The sequence below is a fragment of the Capsicum annuum genome, chromosome 4, assembly GCF_002878395.1.
Source record: "Capsicum annuum cultivar UCD-10X-F1 chromosome 4, UCD10Xv1.1, whole genome shotgun sequence".
Classification (NCBI taxonomy): domain Eukaryota; kingdom Viridiplantae; phylum Streptophyta; class Magnoliopsida; order Solanales; family Solanaceae; genus Capsicum; species Capsicum annuum.
The window spans coordinates 150,468,928-150,480,317 of record NC_061114.1 but is presented as its reverse complement, the minus strand read 5'-3'; positions in this window follow the sequence as shown (position 1 = coordinate 150,480,317).

Here is an 11,390-nt window from a genome sequence, read left to right as displayed (position 1 = left end):
GTCATTTGACTCAAGGACGAGTTGAAAGCTACTTCGATCGATTAAGCTTAAGTGGACACTATAATTTGTGTCAACTTATATCTACCATGACTCTTTGTATATGTCGAATTAGAAAGCCTACTATGTGTAAAATGATAGGTTTTCGAGTTAGCTTTCCAACGATACCAATTTTTCTATAATCCGACACCCGAGAAAGAAGTTATGACTTTTCAAAGTAATATGCATTGCCTAACCAATCGCATATTGCCACTGGAAAGTATAAGCGATAGCGTAGGCGGCGCCTATGTAAACATAGGCAATGGCGTAGGCGGCGCCTATGTAAACATAGGCGATGGCATAGACGGCGCCTATGTAAATATAGGCAATGGCATAGACGGCACTTATGTAAGGGTTTCAAGTGACTTAAACACTCTGTTTTTGGGGCAAAATGGTCCTTTTCCACCCTTACTTAGTCCTAAACATGAAATTCAGTTCTAAAGACCCCAAAATACACCTTTATTCATCAAAAGTTCTGAAGGATTCTCCTTAGGGTTTCAAAATAAAAACCCAAGCAACTCTAGATTCAATCGGGGGTTTTAGAAACTAATTGCATATTTAGACGGCACTTATGTAAGGGTTATCTCAAAAATCTCATGGGCTTTAAAAATTCATGTTTTCAAAATTGGGGTTTTGAAATTACGAATATGATATGTTTAAATGTTTTATGATATTGATTTGGTCTTTAGGCCTAATTCCAAGGTGATTTGATATATTATATATGGATATGCACGTGTTTCATAATGATGATAAATTGTGAGCATGATTTAAAGGAAACCCCTCTTTTGATATGATATTGTTTTTAGTTTTCACATGATATGAATCGTTTGAAATCATCTTGAAATGCATGTCATGAAATATCTTTAAAATGTCATGATTTGGATATGGTTTTTGACTTTCAAAGAAAGGGTTGTTTTGTTCATGTTGAAATATGTTGCATATGATGATTGAATGAAGAGAATGATATGATACTGATGACTTACAAGTCGGGTATGATGATACCCTACAGAGTATGACATGTGATTGATTTAAACAAAGTTTGAATGCATTGATTTTCATAAGAAAGGTGGATACCTGAAGAAGGCATTTGAGTAAAAAGGCTCATCGCTGGAAATCATAGTTGCCGATGCGGGTCATATGATATTGTATCCTACATAGGAGGATAATAAAATAATTGGGACATCTCACATGGGGGGATTCCCTGCGGTGTACTCACATGGGGGGTATACCAACTCCAAATCCTGGCGGCTACTTGGATTGGAGGCTTGGCCGTCAAGCACCAGAGGCGAATTCCACATAGCCTTGAAATTACAATTGTAGGGTATTCCACCTAGGTGAATCGTATTAAATTGGTATTGAAAACTATTACATTATGCCTATATGTTTACAAATAATTTGATATGAAACTGCTTTATAATGGCTCTCACTATATTGTATAAAAATATTATATTTTTGTTTTGATTTCTCTTTGTACCAGTACTTCTATATTGATCCCCTCTCTTCCCAGGATCAGAGGCAAGTCTAGGGGTCCAGAAAACCAGTAGATTCCTTTCGACAGATCACAGAATCAAGTGGTGAGCCTTCTATATTTCGGAAGGCCTGATGTCTGCAGTTTAAGTTATAATTTATTAGTTTTGGGTCTACTGGGGGCCTTGTCCCAGGTTTTAGATAGATAATTATTTTACTCATGTAGTAGAGATTTCGTCGATGTTATTGAGATATTGTGTTGAGATTGTGGGACATTATTCCCCATTATTACTTTTGCATGATTCTTGACCATGTTTCCATTATATTGTGTATCTTCTGTATTTCTTTTATCATATGAATTATGTGCATGATTACCAGATAGATAGGGGTGTTTCGGGCCTCATAGTTTAGAATACTCGTCACAACCAGGGCCCTAGTTCGGATCATGAAAAACTTGGTATCAGAGTACGGTTCATGGTCCCAGGGTATTTGTGAAATTGCGTCGGGTAGAGTCCTATTTATGGGTGTGTAGCGCGCTATACTTATAAGTAGGAGGCTGCTAGGCATTTAGGAAATGTTTTCCTTCTTTGTGATTTAGTTCGTGCTTCAAACTTAGAATTGTCCCCTTATCAATAATCTCTTCTATTTCAGAAACACAGTTATGCCTCAACGTTGTATCATCGATCAGAATGCTTAGGCAGATGAGGTTCATCCTACCTATGGGATGTGGACCCATAATAGAGCTTACACTTTAGAACTTGTCCCTACTCCGGGAGTTCCTCCAGTCCCGACCAGTCCATTTCAGGCTCCGAGGACGAATGTCAACCGTCCCTAAATGCTCAGGGAGATATTTTAAATACAGAATTCAAACGGTTTATTCATATGCTGACACAGTTGGTAGCTAACCAGGATCAATGATTGGAAGATGTTGGCTCTGCATCTGTTACGTCTGAGGCTACTAGGATCGGATATTTCATAAAGATAAACCCACCTATGTTCACTGGCACCAAGCTGGAGGAAGATCTACAGGAGTTCATGGATGAGATGGAAAAGATCTTTATGGTAATGCATGTGGACGAGGTTGAAGGGGTAAGGATGTTGTGAATCAGTGGTATGCCAACTTGTAGGAAACAAAAGATGAGAGTGCTGAGCCCATAGTTTGGGGCGAATTTGTGGAAGCTTTCCTTGATCGATTCTTTTCTGTAGAGTTGAGGGAGGCCAAGGCGGAAGAGTTTATAAATCTGAAGTAGGGCGGTATGAGTTTCCAGGAGTACACTTTGAAGTTTAATAAACTAGCCTGCTATGCACCAGAGTTGACTAGTAATATGAGAGCCCAGATGACGAAATTTGTATTCGGCCTTGCTGATAAGCTTGTACTTGAGTGCCAGGGGACTATGTTGAACAAGGAGTTAGACTTTGCTCGGTTGACCATTCATATGCAGTAGATAGAAGACAAGAAAAAGAAAATTTTAGAAACAATAGAGAAAGATAGGCAAGCAAAGAGAGCCATAACTGTGGATCAGAATCATAGCCAGCCACATAGCGATAACTGGCGAAATAGATGGCAAAAAAAGAAGTCATGGAGTAATGCATAGTCTGCTGCCAGTGCCCCAGTGCCCGGACCACTAGCAGACAGATGAACTCAGAGTTTCCAGACTCATCATGGATCGAGATCCCCATCTACTCAGTCGTAGGGGAGTGTGGCCCAACAACGTCGTACTTATCCACAGTGTAAGATTTGTGGGAGGAATCACCCAGGGAAGTGTTTTTTTGAGGGGAAAAGTTGTTATACATGTCACAAGGTAGGACATCTTCAGAGAGATTGCCTTTCTGCTCAAGGAAATACAAGGGGGACTAGGCCCCAAGCTGCCCCTACGGCTCTTCCTCCTAAGGGTGCCCCTTCAGCTATCGGGAGCGGTTGCAATCGGTTATATTCTTTGACTAACCTCCAGGAGGTAGAAGCTTCACCAGATGTTGTCACTGCTATGTTATAAATTTTTTCTCATGATATTTATGTATTACTTGATCCCGGGTCTACTTTATCTTATGTGACCCCCTATATGGCTGTTGGTTTTGGGTTTGAGCCTAAAGTTATTGAAGAACCCTTCACTGTTTCCACTCCTGTAGGTGATTCTATTGTTTCTAGAAGGGTTTATAGAAATTATGTTGTGTCTATTCTTAGTAGGGATATTATGGCCGACCTTATAAACTTGATATGGTAGATTTTGATGTCATCCTTGGGATGGACTGGCTCCATTCATTTTATGCCACCCTTGATTGCAGAACTCGAAAGGTCACTTTTTCTTTTTTGAATGACACACCAATTGTATGGGCAGGGAGTTCTGTGGAACCTAGAGGTAACTTTATCTCTTATCTTAGAGCCCAAAACCTTATCTCTAAAGGCTGTATGTACCATCTAATCTGAGTAAAAGATTCAAGAGTTGAAAATCTTCCTTTTCAGTCAGTTTCTATCGTGAATGAGTTTCCAGAAGTCTTTCTTGAAGATCTCCCAGGGAAACCACCTGATAGGGAAATAGATTTTGGCATTGATGTGTTGCCAGACACTCGTCCTATTTCTATTCCGCCATATAGAATAGCTCCCGTGGAACTAAAAGAGTTAAAAGAGCAGTTAGCAGACCTTCTAGATAAGGGTTTTATTCACCCCAGTGTGTCCCTTTAGGGTGCACCTGTACTTTTTGTGCGAAAAAAAGACGGTTCCCTTCAAATGTGCATAGACTATCGTCATCTGAATAAGGTCACGATTAAAAAGAAGTATCCTCTTCCTAGGATTGATGATCTTTTTTACCAGCTTCTGGGTGCTAAGTGTTTTTCGAAAATAGATCTTCGTTCGAGTTATCATCAGTTGAAAGTTAGGGAGACAAACATTTCGAAGACAGCCTTTCGAACCCGATATAGTCACTACAAATTTCTAGTCATGTCCTTCGGTTTGACTAACTCCCCTGAATCCTTCATGGATCTTATAAATATAGTATTCTATCAGTTTCTTGACTTGTTCATCATTGTATTTATTGATGATATCCTGATCTATTCTAAGAGTAAAGAGGATTACGCCAATCACCTCCGAATTATTCTTCAGACCCTTAATGATCATCAGTTGTATGCCAAATTTTCTAAGTGTGAATTTTGGTTAGATGCTATTGCCTTGTTGGGGCATATTGTGTCCAGTGACGAGATAAGAGTGGATCCCCAAAAAGGTAAGGCAGTAAGAAAATGGCCCAGACCCACGACTACCACTGATATTCAGAGCTTTTTGGGTTTGGCGGGGTATTACAGAAGGTTTGTAGAGAGGTTTTCTTCCTTAGCTGCTCCGCTTACTAAACTGACTCAGAAAAAGATAAAGTTTATGTGGTCTGACTTATGTGAAAATAGTTTTGAGAAGTTGAAGGACAAGCTGACTACTGCTTATAGGTAGCCTTTCTCATGTAGAAGAAGGAAAGAAAGAGATGGTAAAGGATATTCACCGCCTTGCAAATCTGGAAGTGCGACTCTTATATTCCAAATATGGAGGGGTGATTGTTCATGAGTTAGCTAAGTCATCCCTTTGTGCTGAAGTTAAGGAGAAGAAGGTTGAAGATCCCATCTTGATGCAAATCAAGAAAGATGTGGGTCAGTAAAAGGTTATGTCATTTGAAATTGGTGGTGATGGAATTCTGAGATTTCAGGGTAGGTTGTGCGTTCCAAATATTGATGGGCTGCGAGAAAGAATCCTTAATGAGGCACACACTTTGAGGTATGTCATTTACCAAGGCTCTACTAAGATGTACCACGAGCTGAAAACCTTGTATTCGTGGAATAACATGAAACGTGATGTAGCTAATTTTGTGTCCAAGTGTTTGAACTGTCAATAAGTGAAGGTAGAACACATAAGGCCAGGTGGTACTTCCCAAGAGATAACCCTGCCTTTATGGAAGTGGGAGATAATAAACATGGACTTTATTACAAGACTTCCGAGATCCCAAAACTAGAATAATTCTATATGGGTGATTGTAGATCGGTTGACAAAGTCAGCCCACTTTTTCCCTGTGAGGACTAATTTTTTGGGAGAGGGTTATGCTAAGATTTACATTGAGAAGATAGTTCGTTTGCATGGGGCACCAGTATCCATTATATCCGATAGAGGTACGTAGTTTTCATCTCAGTTCTGGAGATCTTTTTAGAAGGGTTTAGGTACATAAGTGAATTTGAGCACAACTTTCTACCCTCAGACGGATGGGCAAGCTGAGCATACTATTCAGACCCTCGAGGATATGTTGAGGGCATGCGTCATTAATTTTAAAGGTAGTTGGGTCGATCACCTACCACTGGTTGAATATGCTTACAATAATAGTTACCATGACAGCATCAAGATAGCTCCTTTTGAGGCTTTTTACGGAAGGAGATGTAGGTCTTTGATAGGATGGTATGAAGTGGGTGAGACCCAGTTATATGGGCCTAATCTTGTTCATCAGGCAATAGAGAAAGTGAAGATCATTAGAGAATGACTCAAGACTGCTCAGAGTCATTAAAAGTCTTATGCCGATATTTGGAGAGGAGAACTAGAGTTTGAAGTTGGTGATTGGGTGTTTCTTAAGGTTTCTCCTATGAAAGGAGTTATGCAGTTTGGAGAAAGGGGTAAATTGAGCCTTCACAATCTATGGCCATATCAGATTCTGAGAAAGATTGGTGCAGTTGCTTATGAGATAGAATTGCCTGCAAGTTTGGGTTCTGTTCATTCGGTAATCCATGTATCCATGTTGAAGAAAAGCATTGGAGATCATTCTTTGGTATTGCCAGTAGAGGTTATTAAAGTGACAGATTCCTTGTCTTACGAAGAAGAGCCCATTGAAATTTTAGATCGCCAAGTTCGAAAGCTGAGCAATAAAGAGATAGCCTCAGTAAAGGTACTGTGGAGGAATCAAAAAGTCGAAGAAGCAACTTGGGAGTCAGAAGATGACATGAGAATTAGATATCCCAATATTTTTGCTTCGATGGAGGATGAGACAAAAAGTACTATTCCTATCTTATCTTTTCTAGTCCTTTATTATGCGTGAAATCGTGTCTATCTGTGTCCTGCATCATCATTCGGGGATGAATGATCCTAAGGGGGGATAATGTAACACCCCGCATTTCGGGCTACAATACAGACCATGATTCGAATGTGTTGATAAATTCCAAATCCATTAATCCTATCCCAATATGGCATGTTAATTATTTGTGTAGCATGTGAATCCATTCAAGCTTGAATTTAGACCATAGGGGTCATTTGACTCAAGGACGAGTTGAAAACTACTTCGATCGATTAAGCTTAAGTGGACATTATAATTTATGTCAACTTCTATCAACCATGACTCTTTGTATATGTCGAATTAGAAAGCCTACTATGTGTAAAGTGAAAGGTTTCCGAGTTAGCTGTCCAATGATACCAATTTTGCTAAAATTCAGCACTTGAGCAAGAAGTTATGGCCTTTCAAAGTAATATGTGTCGCCTAACCAATCGCACATGGCTGCTAGAAAGGATAGATGATAGCATAGGCGGCGCCTATGTAAACATAGGTGATGGCCTAGGTGGCGCCTATGTAAACATAGTCAATGGCCTAGGCGGTGCCTATGTAAACATAGGCAGTGCCTATGTAAACATAGGCAATGACATAGTCAGCGCCTATGTAAAGGGCATAGGCGGCGCCTACGTAAAGGTTTCAAGTGACTTAAACAGTCCGTTTTTGGGGAAAAATAGTCCTTTTCCACCCTTACTTAGCCCTAAACAGAAATTCAGTTCCAAAAAACCCAAAATACACCTTCATTCATCAAGAGTGCTCAAGTATTCTCCTTATGGTTTCAAAATAAAAACCCAAGCAACTAAAGATTCAACTGCGGGTTTTAGAAACTAATTGCATATTCGGAATCCCCATAATGTAGGCTTCAAAAAACACCGATAATCTTCGCATATAGAGGTACGTGGGGTTATCTCAAAAATCTCATGGGTTTTAAAAATTCATGTTTTCAAAATGGGGGTTTTGAAATTATGAATATTATATGTTTTAAATGTTTTATGATATTGATTTGGTCTTTAGGCCTAATTCCAAGGTGATTTGATGTATTATATATGGATATGCATGTGTTTCATAATGATGATAAATTGAGAGCATGATTTACACGGAACCCCTCTCTTGATATGATATTGTTTTAAGTTTTCTAACAATATGAATCATTTGAAATCATCCTGAAATGCATGTCATGAAATTTCTTTAAAATGTCATGATTTTGATATGGTTTTTGACTTTCAAAGAAAGGGTTGTTTTGTGCATGTTGAAATATATTGCATATGATGATTGAATGACGAGAATGATATGATATTGATGACTTTCAAGTCGGGTATGATGATACCTTACAGAGTATGACATGTGATTGATTCGAACAAAGTTTGAATGCATTGATTTTCATGAGAAAGATGGATGCTCGAAGAAGGCGTTTGAGTGAAAGGGCTCATCACTAGAAACCGTAGTTGACGATGTGGGTCATATGATATTGTATCCTACATGGGAGGATAATAAAATAATTGGGACATCTCACATGGGGGGATTCCCTGTGGTGTACTCACATGGGGGGGTATACCGGCTCCAAAATCCTGGCGGCTACTTTGATTAGAGGCTTGGCCACCGAGCACTAGAGGAGGATTCCACATAGCCGTGGAATTACAATTGTAGGGTATCCCACCTAGCTTAATCACATTACATTGGTATTGAAAACTATTACATTATGTCCATGTGTTTTCAAATAATTTGATATGAAACTACTCATGATGGCTCTCACCTATATTGTGTAAAAATATTATATTTCTATTTTGATTTCTCTGCGTACCACTACTTTTGTATTGACCCCCTCTCCTCCCAGGTTTGAAGGCATATTCTAGTGGTCCAGACAACCAGTAGATTCCTTTCGACAGATTGCAGAATCAAGTGGCGAGCCTTCTATATTTTGGAAGGCTTGTGTCTGCAGTTTAATTTATCATTTATTAGTTTGGGTCTACTGGGGACCATGTCCCTGTTTTCAGAGAGACAATTGTTTGAGTCATGTAGTAGAGATTTCGTAGACGTTGTAGAGATGTGTTGAGATTATGGGACATTATTCCCCATTATTACTTTCGCATGATTCTTGACCATGTTTCCGTTGTATTGTGTATCTTCCGTATTTCTTTTATCATATGAATTGTGTGCATGATTACCAGACAGATAGGGGTGTTTCAGGCCTCATGGTTCGAAATACTCGTCACGGCCAGGGCCCCAGTTCGGATTGTGAAAATTTGATTTTATCCTAAAGTCTTGACCTATTATTTATTTAATTAATCCTCTTTTAACTTATTTTATCTTGTTTAGTTGGGTTTACCTCCAAGGTTGGATTGGGGTAGGTGTCATCATGACCTCTAGATTTTGGGTCATGACACCAGGTCAAACCAAAAAATGAAACGAACTGTGTTTTGGTTTTGTTGATTTGGCATTAGGGAAAAAATCCACTATACTTGGTTTGGTTTGGTATCAACAAAGAAAAAGTAAAACCACACACAAACCAAACCAACATAATATATATCTATATACACACACAGGAAAAAAATATTAATTATAATCTACTTTGTAAATATTTTTTAAATTGGTTTAGAGAGTGGATGTTAAAAGGACTAATGAAGTAGAAAGAGACACTCCCCCTTCTTTCCCGGCCATAGAATGACTACTTCTCACACACTGCCGATGGATCCTCCCTATTTTTTTAACCCCTCCCCTTCCAAGAACATGATCTTAGACGCCGCCAAAACATCCCATGAAAAGTCCTATCTGAGCAAACTGATGAACGACTCTCAACTATCCCAAATCTCTTCATAGATACTCAATTGCCACATCGACATATCTAATGAAACTGTAGCAGAAGCAGCCCCTAATAATTTTATTCCTATTTATGTTGTGGAAAAAGAGAGAATCTAGTCTTGTCCAAGATAGACCTCAGATCGGGCTATCATCAACTCAGAGTTAGAGAATGTGACATTTTAAAGATAGCTTTCCGTACTCAGTATGGTCACTTCAAATTTTTAATCATGTCATTTGGTCTTACCAACGCCCCTGCAACTTTTATGGATTTGATGAACCGTGTGTTCAAGCAGAACTTAGACATATTTGTCATAGTCTTCATAGATGATATTCTAGTTTATTCTCGCACAGAGCGTGATCATGCAGACTATCTCAGGATTGTTCTTCAGACTCTCAGGGATCACCAATTATTCGCTAAGTTCAGCAAGTGTGAATTTTGGCTAAGATCAGTAGCATTCTTTGGCCATATTATTTCTGGTGATGGCATTAGAGTAGATCCTCAGAAAACTGAGGCAGTAAGAAACTGGCCCAGACCCGTATCTCCATCAGATATTAGGAGTTTCTTGGGTTTGGCGGGCTATTACTGATGGTTTGTCGAGGGATTTTCTTCTATTGCATCTCTCATGTCCAGATTAACTCAGAAGAAGATTAAGTTTCAGTGGTAAGATTCATACGAGAAGAGCTTTCAAGAGTTGAAGACTCGACTCACCTCCGCTTCAGTTCTAGCTATTCCAGATGGTTTAGACGGTTTTTTAGTCTATTGTGATGCATCTAGAGTGGGTTTAGGTTGTTTCCTCATGCAGCATGGTAAGGTCATAGCCTACGCCTCCAGACAGTTAAAGCCACATGAGAAGAAATATCCTACTCATGATCTTGAATTAGCAGCAGTAGTTTTTCCCTTGAATATTTGGAGGCATTATCTCTATCGAGTTCATGTAGATGTCTTCACAGACCATAGAAGCCTCTAGTATGTCTTTTCCTAGAAAGATCTCAATCTTTGCCAGAGAAGGTGGTTAGAGGTCTTGAAAGATTACGACATGAGTATTTTTTATCATCTGAGCAAGGCCAATGTTGTGGCCGACGCTCTCAATTGACTCTCCATGGGTAGTATTTCTCACGTTGAGGATAGTAAGAAAAAGATGGCTCAGGAGATCCATCAGCTTGCCAGACTAGGCGTTCGCTTAGTCGATTCTTCAGAGGGTGGTGTATGTATTCATAGTTGTTCAGTGTCATCTCTAGTTTCCGAGGTGAAAGAGAAACAAGACAGGGATCCTAGCCTTGTCAAGCTCAAAGTGTAAGTTCAGATTCCAAAATTCGAGGTTTTCTCCCAAGGGGGAGATGGTGTTATTTGTTGTCAGGGTCATCTATGTGTTCCAGTTGTAGATGAATTGAGGCAGTGAAAACTTGCAGAAGTGCATGGTGCGCGATACTCTATTCATCTAGGGGCCACTAAGATGTACCGCGACATGTGGGAGGTCTATTGATGGAGTGGGACGAAGAGAGATGTTGTAGACTTTGTGGATAAGTACTCTACATGTCAGCAGGTTAAGATAGAGCATCAGAAACCTAGTGGTTCCATACAAGAGTTCACTATTCCTACTTGGAAGTGGGAAAAAGTTAACATGGACTTCGTGACAGGTTTGCCTAGAACTCGTCATCAGCATGATTCAGTCTGGTTCTTTATAGATAGAATGACCAAGTTAGCTTATTTCCTTCCTGTTCATACTTCTTATTCCACCTAGGATTATGCCAAAATCTATAACAGGGAGTTATTCAGGTTACACGCTGTTCCACTATCTATTATCTCAGACAGAGGTACCCAGTTCACTTCATACTTTTTGAAAATATTCCAAAAGGGTGTCGGTACCTAAGTCCATCTCAGCATAGCATTTCATCCTCAGACAGATGGTCAAGCAGAGAGGACTATTCAGACTCTTGAAGATTGCTAAGGGTGTGTGCAATTGACTTCAAGGGAAGTTGGGACGACCAATTTTCTTTTATTGAGTTTGCATACAACAATAACTATCATTC